The sequence below is a fragment of the Bactrocera neohumeralis genome, chromosome 2 (genome assembly GCF_024586455.1).
Source record: "Bactrocera neohumeralis isolate Rockhampton chromosome 2, APGP_CSIRO_Bneo_wtdbg2-racon-allhic-juicebox.fasta_v2, whole genome shotgun sequence".
Taxonomy (NCBI): Eukaryota; Metazoa; Arthropoda; class Insecta; order Diptera; family Tephritidae; genus Bactrocera; species Bactrocera neohumeralis.
In genome coordinates, this window is record NC_065919.1 from 69,660,802 (window position 1) to 69,687,944 (window position 27,143).

General features: G+C 35.2%; 1 protein-coding gene across 9 annotated transcripts in view; it reads right to left on the reverse strand.

Moving 5' to 3' along the window:
• The window catches only part of LOC126766257 (complexin), a 364,713-nt gene that overhangs the window by 281,937 nt on the left and 55,633 nt on the right, over positions 1–27,143 (reverse strand). For all 9 annotated transcript variants that reach the window (XM_050484139.1, XM_050484136.1, XM_050484133.1 and 6 more), the window contains exon 3: positions 8,990–9,014. The gene's annotated coding sequence lies outside the window, so the exon portion shown is untranslated. The remainder of the gene's footprint in view (positions 1–8,989; positions 9,015–27,143) is intronic.

The window sequence follows — 27,143 nt, forward strand, 5'->3', positions numbered from 1 at the left end:
AAACCAATAATACTTCGTATATCTGTGTTTCCATTATACCCGGTAACGGAAGAATTAATACTTCTGAAATAGAAAAGCAATCAATTTGTTTTATTTACTTTAATAATGGATTATAAAGCCAACCAAGTCAAGTTCTAAAAATTATGTGTATGAAATTTATTGTGTCTATGATTTTTAGCAGAGAATCTGGATTATTTTATGGTAAAAATTAGCGTTATTAAAGGATTAAAAGCATATTAGCAGCAGGTTCAAGTTTACTGAGTGTTTCCTGTTGAAGTTCAAGTTAGATTTAACATTTTTTTTGCCAATAATATATTCACTTCCTGCCTGGTAAACATCGTATTTATTAATAAGCGTATACCATAACTTATGCCTTTAAAACTAGCATGCTACTTAAATCAATATCTCAAACAGCTTTGTACCGCAAAGCCTTCTAAAATTTAGGCCATCAGTTCAATCTGCTTCATAAGTTTATATTGTATTTAAACGCATTTTTCTCAGACATACACTTTTAGATTTGAAATAATACTTTGGGACAAATAATGGAATCCTTATAATTTTTTCTCAGTCTTCTGTATATAATTCTCCCTATTTAAAGAAAACAATGCTTTTTCGTGTCCAATTTAAAATTTTTCATTTAAATTTAGATGAGATATCTAAAAACGTTGAAGATTTGTTCCGGAAAAACTGCAAAGATGTTACGGTAATTTTGAACTATGTTAAGGACATCGCTAGATCGATTCCTCTCATCACTAGTTTATCTTTCTAGAAAGTTCTATAACTTGAAGTAGAAACATATATTTTAGATTTGATATATGTAAGTTATAAGATTTCCTTAAGGTGTCTATGAACTAAAGAATTAAGGTAGTAGTCTGGTAACTTGGGTTCAAAAAATTGAAATTTTTTTTTGCTTAATTTGAAAGTACAATGTCTTGAGAATATACTGTGAATTTCAGACAGAAAGTCGAAAAATTTCGGGAGTTATAACGAGTTTCCTAGAGCGTCTCGGAGTCCTCTCTCTCGGAGTTGTTGAACTTTAAACGCGTTTTTCTCAAAATATTGATTTTCTGGTCGGCCCGGATCCTCACTTTTTTTCTACAGAACCGATTGCTTTCAAAACAGGCTGTTCTACACACTCATAGTTATACTAACGAGAATTTTTTTCACCCCTAACTTTTTCTTTTACAACCCTTTTTTTGCTAAAATAAAAGGACTTTTTTTCAAAGTCCGCCATTTTGTTATTTACCCTTGAAATTTAACTTTAGTAGTTCCGACCAGAATGACATGTCTATAGATTAAAAATAATCAAGAATATTTGATTTCAGATAACATCATAAGCCAAAATCACCCGGGCCACTCACGTGCATTTTTTTTGTGGTTCCGAATTCGAGTGACAATAATAATAGTAATAAAGTATTAAATTTTTTCAAATTCATCTTTTTTTATATTTTCAATATGTAAATAAAAACACTCCAAAAAAATATACACTCCATGAAAATATGCATAAGTTACCAGGCTACTACCTTAAAAAAATATCAAAATACATGCAACTAAAAATCAAATTTATAAGGCTTAGACTCTACCCCGAACAGTAAAGAATAAAATATGATAGAACCAGCATTAATCCAGAATAGAACATACGATTTTGAAAACAAACAAAGTTTTAACCTTAAATTTGAACCCAGTAAACCAAATTTAAAAAACACACATATAATACTGCCGCTCAAAAAATCGAAGCTGAATAAAATCGACTAACAAAAAATAATAACAAAATAAAATAAAAAGCGAACGAACGAATTTCACAAACATGCTGCGGGGCAATAATACAAATTTAAAACATTTTTCGTTTGCGTTGCAAATATTTTACTCACAATTTTTCTGCGGGCTTATAAACGCACAAATTCTGCTTTGATTAAATCCAAATTTTGTGCCACAATGTCATATACCAACTAGAGGGAGCAAAATTCTTGCTTATACATATTTTTATACATATATATATATATATATATAAGTGAGCTTTAGGTATTTATATGTTTTCACGTGCGCCTCGCTTTCATATCGACTTTTATTTGCCAGCATGTCTAGCGTCGGTATTTGAAACATTTCGATGGCGGCCAAAAACGGTCGACTGGAGGCGTGTGATATAAGTAAAGCGAACAACAGCGTAAATGCGCAATATTTTCCGACTTCAAACACATACTCCTGCCATTGCACATATACCCCGTTGAGTTCTCGCCTCGGTAAAAAGTGCTGGAATATTGCTGTATGCTTGCACGCCTGAACGTATGCAATGGCCATTATGCGCAAATGTTACAGCAGCAGACAAATTGAAAAGCGCTTGAGTGCGATGACTGAAAGCTATGAATCATCATGTATATATTAAAAATATGTATGATTACAGCAACAAATCATAGCAATGAATTTATTTTTCTTGAAAATTTTGCCTTTTCAATCAATTTGATGCCACAGACAAATTGCCAATTGGCAAATGGTTAGCAGCAGTCAATAAGTACGAATCTTTTGGAAAGAAATCAAATAAAAAGGACAGCCAGACGGCAAGTACATACACATATACATATGCTTATTTAGCCATGGAGATATTGTGTAATGCTTGTCATTTATGGAAAATGACAAACTGTCTAGTCGCTGCAATATAAAATTGTGCTACAGCCATTAGAAGTGGATCAATAAATTCAATATGAGGTAGGTGATTGCGCATAGAAATGCGAAAATATAAGTAAATATATAAAATAACGATTTTTGTCAATAGAAAAAAAATTTAGTGTTAAGAGGTACATAAATTTTTAGTTGAAACTCCTCTTTGTAATACACAACACTTATGTTGGTATATTAAGCTAAAAAGAGTAAGACTTTGTTCATAATTTTAAAATTCTTAAATCATTCTTCAAAATCTATGTCGTCTCCCTCAAAGTAATCTCTCTTAGCCACAATACACTTGTGCCAACGTTTTTCCAATCCTCGAAACAGTTAGTTATTAAAGCCTTCAATGCGCGTAGCGATTTACGTATAATGCCTTTAATTGACCCCGGAGCGATCATTTGAGCTTGGTGAATAGCCAGAAATCACTAGGAGCTAAATTAGGCTAATACGGTGGTTGCGGCAGAAAATTTGTTGAAAATTTGACGAAAAACTCACGAAGAATCAATGCTGTATGCAACGTTGCATAATCGTGGCGCAAAAACCAAGAGTTATCGGCACATACTTCCGGCCTCTGGTTACGAATATCTTCGCGGGAATTACGCATAATACTCAAATAGTATTCCCTATTCACAGCTTGGGCGCTCGGAAGGAATTCGGACTGCACCACACCTCTCTAATCGTAGAAAACTGTCAACATAACTTTAATTTTTGGCCTGCTTTGATTGCGGTTTTTTCGCCTTTGGCTCACCTTTTCCACAATATTTAGCCGACTGATCATGTGTTTCTGGCGCTAACAATCGCAACACTACCATCCAACGCATGCAATAAGGGTGCTCGTGATACCGATTGAAACCCGACTGTTGTTCATAAACCATGCTTAGATCGAAGTATTGATGTACCCGTATTCTGTTAGTCGGAATGCATTGTTCCGCAGATCTTAACGCGACGCGAAAAGAAATTAGTGTTCTTGGAACCAATCGTGTTTTCACTTTTCTTAGACCCAAATGACCTTTCTTTAATTTGTACCACCAGAAATTTGATTCGGCACAGAAAATTTAATGGAGCTCCTTGTTGAATAATCTCTCATCGTAAAAATCGCAGAATGTACTTTATGTACTTCGAAAAGATTAGAGTATACACTACTTATTATTTTGATGTGAAATTTGCAACAGATGTCACTGACAGTCATACCAACCTAGAAAAAATATATTTCGATGAATATGTTTTTGCGCGAAATTTAAATAAAATGTCTTCCAATTTTTTTCCCATAGTATCATTAACATATAAATAAAAACATTGGCTGTTATAAAAGTAAGCAAGTTTAAATGGCTTGTATATGAGACACTAAACTCAATATTAAATCTCTTAAAAATTTCTCTTCAAGACTTTAAATGACTATATTCCGTTTATCCCTTCCTTACAGCGTTTGTTTTACTCTTGAGGATATAAGAATATGAAAATAAATAACTAAGCAATGGCTGATTAATAATAGACTGACTTTTAGTTAAGTGCACCCCTTGAATATTCCTTGCCCTGTTATTAAAATTTTATAACTTTAGAGCACCAAAAGAAATTTGGAAAATTTTATAAAGTCAAATGACAACAGTTTGCAACACAGCAACCTCAAAATAGAAAATAACATAAAGAGCTGTATAATTAATTTAGTTAGCCAAATTACAAGGCGTTTGAGAAGTTTTATTACAAAATACTGAAATGCAAATAGCCCATACAAAGGCACGAACTCGACCCATTTTTAAAGCGGAGGATGGCTGGCGACGAAAAATGCATCACATACGACAATATCAAGCGAAAACGGTAGTGGTCGAAGGCCGGTGAATCATCCCAAACAGTGACCAACCCGGGATTGACGGCCAGGAAGGTTGGCTGTGTGTTTGGTGGGATTGAAAGGGAATCATGCACTATGAGCTGCTCCCATATATCCAGACGCTTAATTCTACCATCTACTGTGAACAACTGGAACGCTTGAAACAGGCGATCGACCAGATGCGTCCAGAATTGGCCAACAGTAAGGGTGTAGTGTTTCACCAAGACAACGCCGGACCACACACTTCGCTGATGACTCGTCAGAAGCTACGGGAGCTCGGATGGGAGGTTTTATCGCATTCACCATATAGCCCGGACATAGCGCCAAGTGATTACCACCTGTTCTTGTCCATGGCGAACGCCCTTGTTGATGTAAAGTTGAACTCAAAAGAGGCTTGTGAAAAGTGGCTGTCCGATTTTTTCGCAAATAAGGAGGGGGGCTTCTATGAGGGGGGTATTATGAAGTTGCCGTCTAGATGGAAACAGAACACACAGCAGCAAATTGAATAAAGAGCAAAAAAGCGGACGCAAGATATTTGAAAACTAATATATTAACAGATAAAAAATGTCAAAAAAAATTATAGTGAATTTTCTATATTAAAAAACAAAGCTTTGAGGGCTTTTTTGCTTATTGAATCTATAAAATACTCGTAAGGTTTACAAAGAGATGGAATAACTCAAACTAAACAACAGTCTTTTCACTCAAATATATCGAACTTTGTGCCTTAAACGTATTTTGTGCCGAGTTTTTCTAGAGGACTTCAATAAGAATCTTCCGAATTTTTTTTTCAAAATCGAGCGATATGGTTGTATCAAGAATACTGTATGTTTAATATGTCATAGAGGAAAAGCTTTCTTAGGTTTTTCAACATAACGGCATTACTTTCACGAATATTTTATTTATTTTTGTTATTGAAGTCACATTTAGAATCGCCTTAGAATTTCAAGAAACTTATACAGTATGCTTGTGTCAATGAGTTGGATTGGGATGAAGGTCGTGGCATTTACAAATTCCCTGCGATTTACTCAAGCGAAAACCTTTAAAGCCCTGCAAGCTGGCAAGAAGCACCACCAGCAAGACCAGCATTACCAGCATCACCACGAGCATCAGCAACCGGCAGTAAACAAACAACAGTACAAGTAAATGAACTAACACTAGTTTAACAACCCACTTATGCCTTTGCGCCTGCTTCTGTTGGTCCACCCACACACTCGCATCCCTTTTAACCAACCTTTTCGCCTACTCACTTACACAAATGCACTTCGTAATACTAAACACACCCGGCTCTTTATCGTATTTCGCATTGCAATTCCACTTCCTACTGTGCAAATCTCAGATTCACTGAAGCTCAAATTTACTCTAGCATGATGAGATAGACCATTGCTGTCGGGCGCTTGTTGCCGTTGTTGCTATTGTTGCAGTCGTTGCTGCTGCAGCGCATGATTATGTCAACGCAAATGCTGGCGGCATTAAGCAACACTGGCAGATAGCAGTAATAACCGAGCTTAAGACAATACTTATTGTGTTGTTGTTGTTCGCATTGTTGCTGCTAGCGGAAACCAAAAGCCTTGTTGTGCGACCTCGACCAAGCTTCTTAATTAGGTATCCTTGAGATGCGCTGAGCAGCTTTAGATAGTGGCGATTGTCAGCCGTTGCACTAGTTGAGTGGATATACTTTAATTTTTCCTTAATAAGGACTTGACTTAAGAGGGAACTATTTGGTAAGCTGAGAAGAGTATATTTATTTTCTTAATTTTTAATTAGTAGCTTCATCCATTGTTCAGTGAATAAGCTGGTTATAGGAAATCTTCAAAGAACATGATACAAAATATACAAAAACTATACTTCACCTGTGTAAAAGCTCTTTATTTGTACCTTGGTATTAATCTTTAATTATTAATTAATTAAAACAATCACTTCATATTTAAGACGCATTCAATACTTTTATATAAATTTGTGAGTTAATAATTTCGAAAATTCTTTTGAAAAGATATCAGCAATTTAAGAATGTGTGAGTATTAGAAAAAAGTCACGTTTTGAGAGGCAAACCACTTGGCTAGGCTGCAATACAATATGAGATATGGGCGTCATTGAGACACGGGACGGGAGTCAATGCCAAGAAATAAAGTTAAGCGCGGCTCTCTCGCACAGTTGTCTAACAACAAAGCAAACATATGCGAAATTGAATAGTATAATACTAAAAAGGCGATGATCACATTTCGTCGTCTATATGAAGTCTCCTTCCCGCAAATGGGATGGCAAATGAAGTGATCCGTCAGTAAGTTATATTTTCAAAGCCATACCGTTTTGTTCAATCTTGTCATTCACATCTATGAGTGCTATTATCGCGATTAGCCTGTTTGAGGTCAAGTCAAATATTACTGTCGAAAAAGCACAAGAAATTTACTTTTTTTTAAACATCGTCTTTATAAAGGTCTCTTTGGACATGTTTGATCTTTTGAATTCTGATGTCACATTCATGTAGAGAATTATAACTCTCGATGGGACATGGGTTTATGAGTTTGACATGCAACAAGACAACAATCTTCAGTATGGAGAGGAAAAAACGAGCTGAATGAAAAAAACACGTCAAAGCCGTTCAAAAATCAAGGTGATGATCATTGTTTTTTTTTGCGATATTTGCATCTATAATGTATTCCGGAGAGACAGACAGTCAGTAAGGAGTTCCTTTTGCCCGCATTGAGGGGTTTGCGTGAGATCATCCGAGATAAAACAAAATTCGCTGAAGGAGCTGAAGGCCAGCTGAAAAAGTGCTTATAAAAAGTGTTGAGAGGATTGGAAAAATCGTTGGCATAAGTATGTTACATCTGGTGAGGATTACTTAGAAGGCGACTAACTAAATATTGATGAATAATTAAAAATTTATCGTTTTATTTTTAATTTCCGGGTATTTGGTTGTCACATTGTATTATTTAAGGAAGCCTAAAAATATACTTTTCGATATATTTAAACAGTTCCTTAGTTATTATAATTTTCCTGTCTCAACAAAAACAACTAATAAGCTGCTAAGTTCTTAACCAACTACATTTATATGTACATATTTATATATGTAATGGATAATTGAATTGTATGAAGTGAAATAGATATGATTATGGTATACTTTTGTGAACTGCTGCTGACGCCCTCTTGTTAATGGGAGGTACATTAATTTACAATTACTTGTAATGCAATACATTAATTTTTATGCACTTAAGTAAATAAAGGAATTGATTGGTTATTACCAAAATTATGGCGAGCCATCAACCAAATGAGCAAATCAAATTTTAATAACTCAGCCAGAGGCATGACGCGCTTCACATGAACAACCGTGTTGTCCTTGAGTATAAAAATTTAATATATTGAATACATATAAATTTAATTCGCATGCAAGTCAATGAGTGTGAGTAATGAGAGAAGCTTCGCGGTTCTGTTAAGGAGGGAGCCTGCTTTAGAAGCTTGAAAAAATCGATTATTTGTTTTTTGCTTAAATCTCTTTAAAAATAATCTAAGAATATGTCCTCAAGGTTTTAGATGGGAATTCGAAATATTTTCGGAGCTAGAAGGGAAATAGTGTCCGAGGCAGAAAGCGAAAACTTTAACGCGCGATTTCTCGGTTTTTCATTTTTACGATTTTTCTTAATTGGCGGGCAGGATAGAAAAAAAGGAAACGTCCTATCGAAACGAATCAAAACGTGTTGTATTTTGAATTAAATCCTCTTCCAGGTGAACCTAAAATACCCTAAGAAAGTTAACATTAATCCGATTTTTAAAGGATTTAAAGCATTTCTTTTAAATGCATTTTTTTTAATCTGCAAAAAATTGTTGAATTTTTCACTTTTTGTTGAATTTTCTTGGTTCACCTAGGAATTACACTATTGAAAATTAAAAATTTCTTTTGTTTTTTTGTTTCATATGAAAATTGCGACCTGCATCTTGCCCGCCACACAGAAATTGCACACTCGAGGCGCCTCCGTAAATTTCTTCAAACATGAAGACTATCTAATGTATAATAATAAAAAAATTTGAGCAGACTCTTCAAATATGTAAAAATAAATCCTAAAAGTTTCATTTCAATCAGATATTTCTTTCTTTTCCAAAAAAAACATTGAAAATATAGATTTTTTGAAGCCTCTAAAGCAGGCTCTCCCCTTAAGTAAAAAGCGCGGGAGTGAATGTTGAGCGATAGAAAAGAAGATCGATTTTTTATGTTAATTCTAGTAAGCGAAACTGAAGCTGTTGGCAAACATTTTTTTCTTACCCCGAAAACAACACTTCAAAGGCAATTTTATGCTTTTGTGAAGATGCACTTTTTTCAGTTTCTTTTAAATATTTTTTCATTTTTTTTAATCTCTTTACAATTTTTTTTTTTAATTCCACCATTTTCTACCATTCTCATTACTTTCGTACCAAATGTTTTACAAGGATAATAAAATTACTTCGTTTTGTTGTTGTAAAATGCTTGTAATTTGTTTCCTTTGCACATTGAAATGATTATTCACTTACCAAAGACACAGCAAAGTTCGAGTAACTGCAAGTAGAAAAAGAGAGAGAGTGAGATGAGAAAATGAAAAACGTGAATAAAGCGAAAGCGCAAAAATATTCATTATTCAAATTGCATTTGCTTTCAATTATGGAAAATTATGAGTTTGCGTAAAATAATTTTAACAAGCATTTCCCGCTTTTCCAGCAAATCCGCGCCAGCAAAAGCAAAAGCGAGCTATACAAAAATATATATATACTTATGAATAACTGTACATGTGCGTGTGTATGTGTTTATGCATTCATAAATGAAAAAAACGGGACAAATTTGAGTTGCGTGTGATGGGAGAAGTTAAAATTTAAAATTGACCGCAATAAAAATGAGTGTGGTAATGCCGTTGGCGGTTGCGACTGTGGCTGCGGCGGCCGCTGCCGACGCCAATGCCGCTGCTACACCAACTGTGAAGCCATCTTTTTGTAATGACATGCTTTGCGACGCCACTGCTTGGCCTATAAGCATGTACACTTACTTACAACTACAGTTGAGCATATACATATGTACACATGTATGTATATGTAAAGTTCCCTCAACGGCTGCGCCACGCGACCGTAAAGCGTTCAACTGTCATCGTTTTGACAGGCCACCATGCCACACGGGCGACGATAATAAAACGCGCACAATATGCCGTTGCCGGCAAATAAAATGTGTCGGCGACAAATAACGCATTACATGAATATAAAGGCGCACAAAGGCACCTACACACTCACACATTTATACATGACGCATATCATTGCCGCAAGCATGTTGATGAGGATGATGATCATGCACGCATGAAGTGTGTAAAAGTGCGCAATATGTATCGGAGAATGTCAGCGAAGTCCCACTACTCTTTCGTGCGACGGAGAGGCGCGTCTCGTCGCGCTTCGCAGCGCACTTGGCATGTGTGGCAGTCAAATTTTAAATTATGCAAAGCTGACGCGTATTAATGTTAGCATGAAAATTTTTGGCGTATGTGTGGATACACTACAGTTTTGTTGGTGTGAGGGCGGGAGTTCGAGGCATAGATGTATAGCGGTTGCCATATATTTTTCAAGGAAATTTATCTGTCTTTAATATATATATATATATGCATACTTGTAAAGTAAAGTAATATTATGTGTGTTTTTACAGTGCGTGCAAAAAGTGTGCACTGATTTGAGAAAGCAATAATTTTTGTTGGTGTTGCCAGAACAAGCACTTTAGTACCAATAGCTACGAAATGATAACGGGTAGGAGCTCAGTGGGTTTCCTGTGGTTTGCTACCAGACCGCAGAGCCTTAAAACAGCTCAGCAACTGTTGGTCAGCTACCACCAGCTGTGCATTCGCGAGGTCCTTCTGGTCCGGCGCAAATAGGAAGGGGCTAAGAGGCTCTTCGCTCCACCTTTCCATAGTTTTAGGAGTACTAACTGAACACTGCCGGATCGGAATTCATGCGATAAGATTTAACATCTTACCTTCTGCAGCTACATTAGCGATCTAGAAGAAGACGAAATATAATCATCCCATTGTCGATTTTTTTCTAGATCAAAGCAATAAGTTTCGCGTACCTCATACTTTTAGACATTCAGGTGGAATGGTAAAAATAGAAATTGAACAGTCAATCAGATTTCTTCTATGTTTAGGGCTTCTGGTCCACAGCCAATGCCTAACTATTGGAGTTTTCCGTTTTGATTTACAAAGTACTGAACATAACAGTCTAATAGTTATACCCCCGCTATGCTGAGAGATCAGCAATACAATCTAAGTAGTTCTAACTCAGACCCTTCGACTGAGAAGACTCTTTAGAGATGTGGACAATACAATAAGTAAAAACCTATATTACAAAGGCTGCAACATGCCATTTGACGATACCTTGAATAGTTTGGTTCCCAGCGATTATTTTGATGAAAAATTTGATGAGCTGGCGAAGGCTTGAACAAAGCTCGGTGAATCCAAATCAGAGACTATAAAATGGAAGTTATGATTCTATTTCTATTCAGAAAACTATCTCCAAACAGCCGGACCTCCATATCACACTCTAGCTTAAGTAAATTTAATACAGGCCACAAGGTTTTGAATAAGTGGGCTGGGCAATCAATCCTTAGAACTACTAAAAAGGTTGGAGTCTACTAAAGACTTTTTAGATATGTACGAAAAAAACCAGAAAAGCTTAAATTATGATGACTATACTTCACAAATAAAAAAGTCTTTATACAAGAATTGGAATTTTATCGGTAAGATTGTATGAAAACTATGTCATATAGTGGTTCGATCTGAACAATTTGTTCAAAGATTTTAGCGCCGTCTTGGGCAATAAAGTTGGTTAATAATATATGTTTTTCTCGTAAAGATATCTCATTAAAACAAAAAGTTTTTCATACAAGGACCTGATTTTAACCAATTAGTTTGTGTGGTAGCTAAAAGCTGTGGAAGCCGGATATCACTGGTTTCGACTACTTGATCAGAAATGACTTGTCAAAAGTTTCATATCGATATCTCAAACTTGAGGGACTAGTTTCCACAATATACAGACGGGCAGGCGCGGATGGCTAATTGACTCCGCTGATCACTTACTATATATATATATCTTATGGGGTCCTCTCCTTTCGAGTGCTACAAACATCACCATAAACTTTCATGTAGCGTACTATAATACTGACTGCCTTTTATTTCCCAAAGTCACTGTGTGTATATACTATATACCCTTTAAATATGCACATTCATTTCTTAAAATGTACTTCAGCAAAGCTGTGGCCAAAAATAATGATGCATGTAATTACTTTATTATTTCTTTGTGTTTTTTGCTATTTCTTATATTCGCTGTCACTGCCGTCACTGGCATTACGCCAAAGGACATCAGGTACATGCGCACTTGTTTGACATATGAGCACAATTTTTTTGCGAATTTAATTTGCCGCAAACAAATGAAGCGCACAAGTACACGAATTTCACTGTCGCATTTAATTTATGTCAATTTAAATATTCTCTGTATATTTCTTCGTCTTTGACGTAAAAATTTGCTGTTAGCTGATATCACTGAAGCACAAGGCTTTGAGTGACTCTGCGTTTGCTGGAAAAGCGCCGCTTTGTGGCAGGCAACTGAAATTAGCTTGCGGCTTTTCTGTTTAATTTTTATTTTGTCTACCAACGTTTGCTAATTTATTCGCTGGTGAAATTGCCAATTTAAATGCATTATAATTTTAAATGATCTTTTTTCATACTTTTTCAAGCTAAACGTGTGACTTGCTGCAAAACGGTCGCCAGGCGAATCTTCTGTTTTTCTTCCCATTTTGCTGGTCACAGTAAAGCGGCTTACGCCCTTGTCTTTGCTTGCGCTTGTTATTTCTTAATATTTACTACCCCTGTTTTTGCTACTTTAAGATTCTTTCCTGCAGAAAATATTATGTCATTTCGCCTTCTGTTCAGCATTTGCTCCACTGCTTCATTAAAGAAAATCAAGCAAATTAAAGCTCTCAACATTCGAAATCTAATTTCTGTCTTGGCTTGTGTTTAAATATCTGTTTTCCGGCATCCACTCCTCCCACTCGTAGACATGCCAGCGCTTCGTATTTCTCAGTGACTTTAATGAGCTAAAATTTCCTTTTCATACTTTTTCTTTGATGTTCCTCGAACCGTGTCTCCACTCGTATTTTGTTTTGGTGCGTGGACTTCTTTATGTTGTTACCGCTCTTTATAGCATTTTGGTTTCTCCTCTATTACATGAAACTTAAACACTTTGCTTTATGTTGCGTATACGCCAGGGTATACCGTTCAGAGTGTTATGTTTGCTTGCTACTTTTTACAGCAAGCGGCGCACAAACTGCTTGTTTTCAAGCATTTTTTTCTACCGCTTGTGTTTTTCCCCTTTATTTTCCTACTTTCTTTTGACAGCTGGAGTCTTCGCTGCTCATGGTGTAGTCTTACGCTTGCCTGATATGACACAAACGAAAGCTACTATTTGCCTTAAAGCCGCTTTGCGCTGTCTTTGTGTCGGTATAATGCAAAACTGTTGTAGTGTAGCTTTCAACAACTTCAGCTCGCTACTGATATTGACATTTCTACAGACATTTCAACATGTTATTAATAGAAGGCCTGTGCTTATTTTTATATTCTTCTTTAAAGTGTTTTACAAAATTGCTCTAAAAAATTTTAAATATTTGGTATGGATAACAAATAATTCAAAATTTTTTTCTGCCTTTCTCCTACACAAAGCTATTATTCTTTCGACTCAAACTATCAAAAAGCACCATAACCAATTATTCCTGATCGCCAATTAAGCATGTTTACCTTCGCATTATTTTCAATTTATTCTACTTGACTTAGTCTCACCATTTTAATTTGTTCCGTCAATACTCGTATTCAATTAATATTTGCTAGCTCACTCCAACTCAGGGTTGTTTCACTATGTTTTGTTATTTTTTTTACTATTTCTTAAGCGAAATGTTTGCTTTTACTATTTTTCTGTTACGTTTGTTACTGTTGATTCCCTTTTTTGACATAAGCATGGGGAACGAAAAGAGCACACAACAGCGTTCGAAAAAACAGCATTTCGTTCCTTTCAGGTTTTTTCTATTTAGCAAACAACTATTCTAGCATTGTTTTCCGTTCGCATTTTGTTTCCAGTTGCAGCCAGTAGAGGTGATATATGAAATAGTCACCCTTGTTGCCTCAGCTAGTTGCATTCCATTTTGATTGGTTTTCAAAGCGCTTTGATGATGTTTACTAAGGCGCGTAGCAGTTTAATATCAGTGAGCAGTGAGTCCAAAAAATAGACAAATAAAGAGGTTTGCCGATTTTTCCTTTGGACTTCCATAAAACATTTATTTTTTTTGCAGAATTATTATCAAAAATTTTTTTTTGCGAACACGCACCACTAATTGCTAATTAGTAAACTTCACGTAGTGAGATTTGTTGTGGTGAGTTTAAAACAAGCAAAATATTGAATTATCTTTATTTGTTTTCTATACCTTTCTGGTCTAATACTGGGCCCAATCCTTTTAAGTTTGCTCAATGTAAACCTTATTTAAGTCTTAATTATTTTCTTCTTTCAAGTTAATTCAATTTATTTCATTTCACATATGTATTTCAGATATGGTAAATGAAATATAATTAAATTCGATGAGGTGAGTTTTGTTTTTGTATTTTAAAGAATCTTTTCGTTTAGAGTTTAATAAATCTAGAACTACATTTCACCGGGATACCAAAAGATGGAATAACATAATCTATTGTACCACGTTTTAAAGCTTCTTTCCTGGGGCGTTTTCTTAAGAATAGATTAGAGTGGGTCGTATTATAAGGAACCAAAAACAGAAAAATCGCATATGTGGAAATGTTCTACGGATCATCATGAACAGCTTTGCGTAAGATATTGTGGATCAAAGACCGGTTTCGAACCAGCGATTTATGATTATAAACCTCGTGTTGATGTACTCCTAATTACCCTGTTCTTGTATTTGTACTGCATATACTCTTATTTTTCCTTATATAACAAAAAATCAGATATAAAAAATCACCATAAATACAAAAGAATAGTGTTGCTGGCGACTTTAAATCTGCGAAACGCCTTCAATAGCGCTAGATGGAAGTTTTAAGATCCCCGACCAAACTAGAGAGGGATCATGACAGATAGCGGTTACGTCAGGAGCAGAACAAGGATCCATTCTAGGCCCAGACTTGTGGAATATCAGCTTTGACACTATATTAAAAAGTCGAAATGCTAACCGAATCGTGCTTGATTTGGCTTCGCGGACGGCATTGCAGCAGTAATTACAGCAAGAGACACAGACAAAGCGCAAAGGAAGCTTAATCAGGTCATGATATGGACGCAAACATGGCTCGACTCACACAATCTACAGTTCTCTACAGAAAAAATATAGCTAGTACTGCTAACAAACAAGCACATACCCCTCGAGATAAGCATGCAAATGACCACGGATATTTTTAGGACATAAAAAGCAGTAAACTACCTAGGCGTAAGACTGGACCTCAGACTAACCTTCTTGGTACAAATCCAGCACGCCGCAGGAAAGGTAGCGAAGATCAGCTCCCAACTCAACCGACTAATGGCTTACAGAGGAGGCAACAGCCAAGAACAGAGAAAGCTTCCAATGTCGACAAGAATCAGCGTTCTATTATATGAAACTGAGATCGAGGCAAGCTTAAAAAGGAAAAACGGCGTAAGGTAGTGGCCAAGGTGTCCCTCAATCTACGGAACAGTATCAGGCGATAAAATATTGGCTACAAGCGGTAATGCCCCAATCTTCATTTTGGCATACGAAAGGAAACAGATGTGGGAGCTAAAGAAAACATCCAATAATAATAAGAGCCTAATAGAACAAATGAAGAAAGATACTATACAATAACAACATGGCAACAAAGATGGGAGAATGAAAGTCGCTGCAGATGAACGGCCAGGCTAATAAAAGATCTAGACTTATGGACAAGCCCTAAATTCAACAACGTGTACAACGACGCGACAAAAGACGACGCTAAACACATATTCTTTGAATGTGTGCATTGGCAACGAGAACGCAAGGCCGTAGAGGACCAGGTTGGTCCAATAAACGTGGACAATTTAATCAGCGTCATGCTGCAGAGTAAAGCAAACTGGGGATTGTCCAGAAATTCGCAGCAAAAAGCGGGACCTGGACGTAGGTGCGCAGATGTAAAACTCTCAATGAGAAAAATTGAGCGCCACCCTAAAGTAAAACAAATTTAAGGGGGTTTTAAGTAACCTGCAAGTGGCACATACCGTTGCTGTGACAATAGCACTGATGATGCGAAAGACATTTTCCACCCCTCACCCGCAAAAGAAAAAAATAATAGTAACAGAAAATCGGAAATTATAAAAGACTTCAATATAAGCTTACCAAATATGATATATCTACGCTTACGGTTTATTAATCAGTTTATTTTTTAAGTTTTCGCATTTCTTCGAAAAATTCTCTATAAATCGTAAATCATTAAATATGTTTTCTTTTAACCCTCTGTAACAAACGAGAAATATTTTAGAGTATTTCTGTTGTGGAACCTATTAGGAAAAATATTCATGGATTTTTGGAAAGTCGCGTCAAATTTGTAAGCTATTTCAAATCCGATTCTAGGCTCTACAGAACTTTCAGTTTACGTAAGGTGGGAACTGAATAATATAAAACTCATAGGGGAGAGAAAATTCGTCTTGTTTAAGTAGATTTTGAAAACGTCAACTAAGACACCGTTATTGTGATACTTAAAGTACAACTTAAGAGCTTATTTATTTTCGACTTTAAACCGTAAATTCAATACTACATCTACCAAAGAAATTATATACTTATATACAATAAAGTCTAAAAAAAAAGTCGTTTCAAGACCAAATACAAGCTTTCTCATTTCTAAGGTAATTAAGCTCGATCAGTGATACAAAACCCGCACATTAGATACGTTTATTATAGCAATACATATACGTAGATCTATACACCTTTGTCACGCACGCAAAGAAAGATAAAAGCAACGGAATGACAAACCGACTGAGAACGCCACAATGCTTGGTGAACATTTAATCGAAACTAAAATGACGACAAAAGCACTCATTCATTAGAGCAATTCAATACACGAAGTGATGACTTTGATAAAAATAACATTTATTTGATTACTACGGTGCACACACACATACACTCAAGCGTGCGCGTGTCGCCACACGCCAAAGAGACGAAGTGAGACATTCACTCATCATCAATGAGAAAGCCAAATAAAATGCACAAATAGTTGCCTCACCCCATATCCCTCCACTCTCTACTCACTCATCATGTGCGCGTATGTGTGTATGCGAAAAGAGACTGCAATGAGATATATTTGAGTAAACGAAAATCAAGGGGCGCGACGCCGTAAGCGTTAAAAGCAGCTGAGTGGGGGCAGAGTCTGAGCGAATGTCGTCGCAACTAATTTAGAAATTTCACCTTTTGACACGAAAAACCAATAAAAAGAAAATTGTATTACAAACTAATGTGATCATAAAAAAGCAAACTGATATTCACATGTCAAACTGCGCCACAGACACGCACACAACCGTATGTATATTATAGATAAATACAGTTTATTCCGTAGTTTTTGTTCTTTTATTGTAATTTGCCCCTTCCTTCACTCTGTTGCACGTTCGTATGTTATGTAAGCACATATATTGGCTTTTAGTGGCGCCAATAGATGCGACTAGATTACAAAGTGTACAAATTCAGTTGAGTATATGACAATTGTACATACATATGAACCATGTACTTATGTAGCAAAGCGAATTTGTTGGGAGTGAGGAACAGTTTTATTAGCCGGTACCATTATATATGTAACATGGATATATATATTTCTTTTATTATACGGTTACTGGGATGGTTGGTTAAGGTCTGTATGCGTTTATATACGTACCTCTACCTACATATACACTATACTTGTAGACAGTTTTCACATTTTTTCCACAAAATCTAATCTAATAAAATCTAAATAATTATAAGTAATCCCAAAAAAAGAATAGTTATCTACCTTCCTGTAAGTTTGATTATTTAAGATAGTTTTTGAAAAAAATTACGAAATTAATGCTAAATTACAAAGGTAATTATATGTAGTCATGAAAAGTAATCAAGTTATTCATCTTCACGTGACTCTTTTTTTATTAAATTTAAAAAGAAATTGCGAATTTTATGTTCGAAACAATGGAGGTTCAGTTTATATAAAGTAATTATAAGTAATCCTAAAAGGTAATCAAATTATTTACCTTAATGTGATTAATTTTGATTACTTAATATTATTTTTGAAAAAGATCAAAGTTTCTTGCTATTTGTCGAAGGTAATTATATGTGATGAAAGTAATCATAAGTGATTATAAAGAGTAATCAAGTTATTTATCTTCAAGTGACTTTTTTTTATTCAATTTTAAAACAAATTGCGAATTTTATGTTAGAGACGATGGAAGTTCAATTTTTATAAAGTAATTATAAGTAATCCTAAAAAGTAATCAAACTATTTACTTTACTGTGATTATTTTTTACAATTTAAGATTATTTTTGAAAAAGTCGCCAATTTCTTGCTAAATGACGAAAGTAATTAAATGTGATGAAAGTAATCATAAATAATTTAAAAAAGTAATCAAATTATTTACTTTCTTGTGATTATTTTAGATTATCTAAGATTATTTTCGAACATTTACGAATTTAATGCTAAATGACGAAGGTAATTGTATGTAATGAAATTAATTAATTATAAATAATCATAAAAATTTATCAAATTATTATTAATTTTTAATATTTTTTAAAAATTATGAATTTAATATTAAGTGACGAAGGTAATTAAATGTAATTAAAGTAATCATAAGTAATTGGAAAAAGTAATGAAATTGAATAAAGTTGTCATTAATTTGTAAATTCTAAAATCATAGATTAGATTGACAAAAACCAGGTAATAATTATCGTTTTTCATATTTTTTGTGATTTTGGTAACTAAATGTAATTGAAGTAATCAAAGGTAATTTGAAAAAGTAATCCAATTGCTTATATTCCTGTAATTGTAAATCCTAAAGTTATAACTTTTATTGAACAAATAATAATTATTGTGTTACATTTGGTTTGTTGCAATAATTTATTACTTTTTCATCCAAACCTAGAAAACTAGTTAGTAATTTTGATTACTATAATATTGTACTCTAAAACTTAATATTTGACCAAATATCTTCGAATAATGGATAGCTTTGAATAAGACAGTGAAACGATACTCAAATTCTTGCAGAATATTCTAAATAATAACGTAAGCTGTACTTTCGTCTAGAATTATTAAGTATATTAACTTTTAGTAAAATAATTCAAAAAGCTTCAGTTATTAACATGTTTATTCAAGTGAGATTAATTTAAATATCAAAACGGAGAAATTTATTCCGAACAGATTTTTCACTAACAATAAAGGACGTTTTAACAAATACCTTAGAAACAAGTTTCGTCACTGAAAAGTAATCTTCGTTTAAATACTTTTTAACTACTAGCTCCTACATATATATACCAGATATGTTTTAAGGACATTTGCAAATAAAATTACTTTCTGATAGCGCAAAACTTAACTTAATTTCTGCAGCCACAGCTCCTAATCAGAAAAAGTCAACAATGGTACAACGAAAATATATTTAAGTCCCCACTTTTAGGAATTTAAAGTTGCTCAAAACTCCTGCATGACACTCCGCCTTAAACATCTACACCTTCAATAGTGAATACAAACCCACATATGTATGTGTTTATACTCTTGCCTGTGTGAGGTATGACTTTCGAATAAACTTGAACGGCGACAATAAAGCAATAAAGGGCACACCCTACGAACAAATAAAGAAAATGGCAAACGAGCGGATAGTCATAAACTCACCCACGATCTATCCGCGTAACCTTGGCAGGAGTGTGAGTCAGCGCGTAATCGTCGAATGGGTTAGCCGTAAAGAGTGAAAGAATGCTTAACATTAAAGGAATCATGAAGACGAGTTGCAAAATGTTGCTGTAAACATTTAATATAGCCAATGTCATTACAACGCCTTTATTCCTCAACTTCTGACTATTTTATGCCCCCTATAAATGGGCGGACATATAAGCAAGTAAGCAGTGGTTTATACTTGAAATAATATTGGTCAAGAGAATAACATTGGACAATTACTCTGATAGCTGTGAATTTCTATTTGAGAAATTAGGCAAAAGTTTAGCTCAAGCTAAAATGGAAATAAATATTTGATGGTCAGATAATACCATTCTGATTTTTCATTAAAAAGGTCCCAAGGGTTACGTAGAGTCTTGAGGCCATTTCGACTTTTGAGAATAAGAAAATAATCTCATTTTTAATTAAACTAAGCTACTTAATAATTGCTGAACTAGCTGCCAGACCATCTGCGATAAAACTTCTCGATCTTTTAGATCTTCTCATTCTGTCTGATCTATATTCCGCATTGCAGGTTATTCTGAGTTATCATACATACTATATATATTCCATGTGAACTAGTTTCAGTTTCAGCAAAAAAAACTCATTAGTGTAGCCCTTTGTTGTGACAAGGTACTCACAGTTCCAACCAAAATAAACAAACAGCCTGTCAAGCACTAAAATAGCTAAGCCAATAATCTCCATAGCTAACATTAAGCCGTCCAATATGGCTTGTGCACTAAACCTCACACATTTTGCTTGTTATACAATGCAACACAAAGGCCACAAGCAAGTAATGAGTACAAAGGCAAACGCAAATAAGCAAAGCTAACAAATTTTCAATAATAAGAAAATTGGCATACATAAAAAGATTGCGTTGGAATGACAAAAGTAAAAGTGTATAAAATTGAAACCTTTTTGCCAAAGACTTACACACACACACATGCGCACCGCATGGTACTTAAATAGTATAAAATGAAATGGGTGAACTTTAGTTGGCTAACTGACGAATTTTGTGCACGAAAGGTCAAAGGAAAGGTTGAATGGAGGGTACAACATAAAGACATATACTCTTATAGATATATGTACATATATACATATATATAGAGGATGTGAGTGTATATTTATAAGAGTATACGTGCAGTATATGTGTGTAAATGCCGCTTTGCATGTTGTGAGCGGCGAGCGTGCGCTTGCTTATGGTCTCTACATACAAATTCACATTTGTTTATTTACACTCGTAATATGATTATATGAGCCAACTCGTATATGCCTCTTTACGTTTTTCCAGCTCTCTAAACTAACGGTTTTATGAGTCTGCATTTGCGTACGTGTCAGACAGGTCAGCTTTGTAAGCGTACAAAATTGCCTTCAACTAAAATTTGTTTTATATTATATGCATGCATATTTGTTGTTTTTATTGTACACGGTCGCCTCATCGTCCATATGTCCGTTACAGCACATTTTACGCATTCATATGGAGATGGGAAGTTTGCTTGTGCCTTTTTATTGCCTACTTTTTGGGGCTATCTAAATGAGGCAGACATTTTGTCTGCTTTCCTGCATTTCCTTTGGTCTTCGTTTATTTTTGCTTTGTTAGCATGTCGTTGTGCACAGTTATAGGCATATATATTTACAGATTTTCATTTGGCGCCTAAGTGAATATGCTTTTACTTGATGTTGCCACATAAAAAATAATGAAAAACTACAAAAGTTAAGAGCAGCAACGGAAATTATTGTCAAAAACGAGTGTTTGTTTGAAGGCTAAAAAGTAGTAAGAAGAAGTATTGTGAGGTATGAAGAGCATATTACTTGAAGGTAAACAATCCAAATTATATTAGGCACATAACATTCTGACGATAGCGAATATCACATTTTGGCATTAACTTTAATACTGTGGGTTGTGGGAAAAAATACTTAAATTTCATTGTCATTTAAATTGAACAGCTTTTCTTACTGTTTTGTACAGATTATCTAAAATATATATAAGATTAAAAAAAAAATGTGTTTTCCTTGAAATTAATTGCCTTTAAAAAAACAGTAAACAATTTTAAATCTATGTCAATAAAACTAATAACTATTCTCATCCTCTTTACTACTTTTAATCACTTACTAAATTTGTTCAGCACTGCCTCAAAGCGAGCTAATTATATTTAGTGCATAGTATAGGCTATCTTGCCTAATTGGTATCTAAAAATTAATTCCATTATTCACTATATTCCCGTAGGTCCAAATTGTTGCAACTCTGTGTGAGTGTATGTGTACCTATAAGTGTTGTATGAATTTCCACACATTTACATATGTATTCTTAACTATGTGTGAGTGTTTTACATTACATGTTGATGAATTTGCAATTCAATTTTGATTAATTTGCTTCTAACCTGACAATGATTAATTGAAACTTGTGCACACCGCTGACAGTGTCACTTAAAGTGTCACACATCTACTTACACACCAAGCTTATATAAGTGTATAAACTCGCAACATAACTCCACATATACATACGTGCATAGTTGCCAGAAGTGCAACGTGGTGTTAGTGCAATCTCTTTTTATTGACGCATACTTTCCACTATTCAACGGTATATTTTGCGGTTACAAGCGCTTACAATTATTAGCACATCGAAGTGATAAATTTCACCTAAATGACATTGCTATTTATCATCCACGCTAGCTAATTTATTATACCGCTAATGCAAATTATATTGAGCCGGACGGAGTGCTGAAGCTTTTTGTGCTATTGGTGCACACAAGAAAACTATTTTGCTTGAATAGTTATAGGTTATTCTGCCTGAATCTGGGTAGTGTTTTGATGGAGTAAGTTTGCGGGTGAATATTTCCTGCATTGTGATATCAAATTAAGATAAATCTTTCTGACAGAAGCGATTCTTTGTGCCTTTCATTTCAGCTTACGCGTTCAAAAGTGCATATAGCCTTTTAGGCAAAGAAGCTGAACTCCGCCTTTAAAAATATTAGTTGATAGCAATAATAATTAATTATTCTTATCTAAAAGTCACATTATGACCTCACGTGATAAAATTTTTTACTTGGCATACCCCAATTTTTCATGGACTCAAATGCATTCGCAAAGCAGACTTAAAGTAATAAAAACATCACATAAGCACATCACATCACAGGGATTTCATCACCTTGTCACGTGATATAATTTTTTACTTAGCATACCTAATAATATAATTCCATTTTTCATGGGATTAAATACATTCACAAGATGGACGTAAAGTAACGAAAAACAAGAAAAAACGTTAACTTCGGTTGCACCGAAGCTAAATACCCTTCACAGGTGCATTTCTGTTAGTAACTATGTGTTCAGTTTGTATGGAAGCTATATGCTATAGTTAACCGATCTGAACAATTTCTTTGGAGATTACATTGTTGCTTTAGAAAATAATATATACCAAATTTCGTGAATATATCTTGTCAAATGTGAATGTTTTCCATACAAGCATTTAATTCCGATCGTTCAGTTTGTATGGCAGCTATATGCTATAGTTAACCGATTTGAACAATTTCTTCGGAGATTACATTGTTGCCTTAGAAAATAACATATACCAAATTTCGTTAATATATCTTGTCAAATGTGAAAGTTTTCCATACAAGCATTTGATTCCGATCGTTCAGTTTGTATGGCAGCTATATATGTTATAGTGGTCCGATATCGGCCGTTCCGACAAATGAGCAGCTTCTTGAAGAGAAAATGCCGTTTGCAAAATTTCAAAACGATATCTTAAAAACTGAGGGACTAGTTCGTATATATACAGACAGACAGACGGACAGACAGACGGACATGGCTAAATCGACTCAGCTCGACATACTGATCATTTATATATATACTTTATAGGGTCTCCGACGATTCCTTCTGGGTGTTACAAACTTTGTGACAAACTTAATATAACCTGTTCAGGGTATAAAAACCACATAAGCACATCACATCACCTTAAAGCATCACGTGATATAATATTTTACTCAGCATATCAATCAATGCACGTCAATTTTTTATGGGCTCGAATACTCTCGCTTGCACTTATAATGTAATACAAAAAATCACATTATTGGGACCATATCACCTCAACGCTATGGAATATGACTTAAAGCCGAATGACGTTATTCCGCAATAAATTATTACGATTTACAACTATTATCATCATCTCTAGCCACATGACCTTATCACATTAACATGTCAAGTCACATCGCTTTATCGTAGCATATCGTCTCTTTTATATAAATATGTATTTATCAAAATCGATATTGAAGAAAATATATATATGTGGAAGGTTTTGTGCTCCAGCTTGCTTAAAAACTTAATATTCATAGCACCTTAACACGTGATGTCGTGCATTGTTTAGTGCCAATTTTCACTATGATCGTGTGATGTGACTTAATCATATCACATTAACACTATATTTAGGCAATTCGCAACATAGCTTAATTAGTAACACCTTTTCGTAATTGATTAAATATATCATATCGTTGTATATCTTTTAAAATCACAGCACTTGCGTGATATGGTATAATCTCGACATACATACATCACAATATGTATTGAAGAATCAAAAATCCACTGATTATTTGGATGAAGATAATCGAAACTTAATTAAAGACCCATTCGAAAAGTTTTACATAATTCCTTGCATCATGTTCTACCTAACATTTTATTAATAAAGCATTTTCTAGTCACATTATCACATCACATGAAAACAATCACAATTTTAATGGAAAATTGTTCAATGAGTTGTGGAATGGAAACCAGAGATCTTAAGTTACCACATCATATCATATAATCTCACTATCATGTCAATGCATATGAACCAAATCAAGGCACTAAATCACATATTGATATATTTTGGAATCAGCCATTTTTTTAGTTACGGGATTATTACAGTGAATCACATTCACTTAAGCCGCATGACTCACAATACATGTAGTTATGTGATATAAAGATATTTCACATACAATCATATGATGTACTCAAAGCACGTAGAAACTCAACAAGCACAAGCTCTTCACATATTCTGGCTGAACTCAAACAATAAACTAGCTCATCCGCTTCTTAAACAAAATAATTGTGCGCTTAAAGTTTACACAAAGCGTTGGCAACTTTTTCGTGCCAGCAATTGTAGGTCGTTGCCAAGTAAAAAATAAATCACAAGCAACTATGTTGATATTGGATGCACTGCTGATGTGGCTGAAAAACAAGCACATACTTTTGGCGCTTACATAAACGCACCATGAGCATGTGGGTAAGTGTTTGCAACATTTCACTCTTATATTTCTATGCACTCAAAACTTTTCTACAATTCAGGCGCTCCAATGAAATGAAAAAGTTCTTCACATTCAAGCTACGAATTCTTTCGCTCGGATATTTCTACATTTCATTTAATTGTGGTGTCTATGCATAGAAGAAAAATTTACGGTGAAAAAGTAGAGAAAATGAGTGCGAGTACTTTGCAGTAGTTCCCAAACTTTTCACAGCCGCCGCCTTTGCGTCTGGTAAGGGTGCCATGTCTGTATGTATGCATTAATGTATGTGTGTGTGTGTAAAATCACTAGAGCGACAGCGCCAAAAAATCAATAGTTGCAACATTTCTCCAGAGCGGAATGCTGAAGGAAAAGAAGCGGTACACCAGCAGGCGCCTAGCAGGCTAATGTTGGCCGTTGCTAAGGAAAATATATATGTAGCTCTATATATATTTGTGATTGCTTGTGCTACTAAAGTGGGTAAGCGATTGCTGAAGTGGTAGGAAATGAAACTGCTGAAGTCAGCGTCGCGCTCCAGTTCTCATATAATTGTTAGTTGCACGCCCGCACGTTGAACGAGTGCGGATTGCAACGTCATTACATTTTGGGTGCCAACGAAGCCCGCAGCGTCAAGTGGATTGAGTCTATCACTTATCTCTTACTTTTTAAAATTTATTTTTAGTTTTTTTCTTTAATTTTTTTGAACTTCAACAAAACGAAAATGATGGAAAGGTGATACACACACAGTGCTATGCATGTGTCGGCGTATTTCCTTGAATTTTTTGCCCGCAACTACCAGCAAGTAAACACATTTGCGCGCATGTAGATAACATTCTCTCTTTGTATGAGTGTTTGCGTGGCTGCACACACACAGCATTGAAAGTTTGTCGCTTTTTCGGCGCCCTTCAATCTATGCCTGAGTTCAGCCGCGTCACCCAGCATCCGCTTCCGTTCGGGTATGAAAACTAACGGCCTCCGACACACACACACACACACACGCGCGCTGAACTGACATGCATTTTATAAATGTGTGCGCCAACTTTTGCAAGAAACTCATACAATCCGGCAAACAATAGCTAGATAGACACCATTGTGCATGCACCCTTATGTGTGTGTGTGTCTGTGTGCTCCGCCGCTGATTGCCACAGTCGTTGCCAATGTTGATGCCATTGTGGAGGCCGTTCATTTTTTACCCTTCGCTTCCCTAACATCTCCCACAGCTGCAAGGCTGCGGATGTGGCTATGCTGGCTCTTGACGTTGCTGTTGTTGTTTTTGGGTGTTCTTATCCGCATTCGATGCGCTCCATTTTCGGCAGTGCCGTTATGCTTTGGCTCGTTGCCAAGTTGTCCTACCAGCGCGCTTCAACGTGCCAGCATCGAGTTCACTGTGCCACATTCAGCATTTGTTTACACCCCGCCGCACCGCTGCCCCGCAAACATTTATTTCGTTTTTGAAAATGTTTTTCGCTCATTTTTCTTCTTTTTTCGACTTTTTTTGCCAGCACTTTGTTATCCTTTATTACAGTTACATAGTTTTGCAGCCGTTGCAGGCTGCCACTCTTCTCTGCTTCACATTAAATATATATACGTGTTTGTACATTCTTTACGCCACTCAGCTGACAGTAATTCTCTCGGTTACTGTCACTACCGCACACAGCAGCGCTCACCCTCCGCGACACTTTGGTGCCATGTTATGTAAAAAAAAGTGGATTTTGGTGCTAACGAAATGCCAGTGATGTGGAATTTAGGAAAAGCGCGCCCCTGTCCCCCCATACACATACGCGCTGAGCGGTATTAGCTGCCTGTTCGGTAACCAAGCATTCCACAACCACAGGCGTCGCTGGCTCAGCTTACTGCAAGCTTGGCGTGGCGCTACCATCAGATAAATTTAATTTCATACAAATTCAGATTATTATGCAATCTTCTGCTTTATTCATTTTGTATTTTCGTGCATATTTGTTTTTCAATTTTCGTTTTGGCTCTCAGTTTGTCTTATTTGTTTTGCATTTGCAGCATATTTCTATTTAACTGCAAGCCGAAAGCGACGCCAACTGAGGCAGTAGCAGCAGCAGCGACGTGTCAGTTTAATGCATTTGTAATATTTGCGAATTGAATTTCACAGACAGACAGTTGAATAATTGAATTACCGTTTCGAGCAGTTGTTTGGCTTACAGCTATCGTTGTGTGAAACCGTATTTCCAAAATGCAAAAACAAAACAAATAACGAATGAACAATGACTATCATTTGGCCAAGCTTAGATATTTTTTGAGAGATTTTGACGGGGATTTCATTTAAATCCTTCAATCTGTTGAAGTAAAAGTAAAACACACAAAGTAGGAGAGATAGAAAAAATTTATAAAATAAAGTCTAGAACGTAACTGGGTTGGTGAATATTAGTATTATATTTCATTATGCTGTTTTTTGTATTTTAGAAAATCGCATCTTTTCAGCTGTTCGTACACTTAAGGTCCTAAAAGCGTTATTCAATTTGAAAA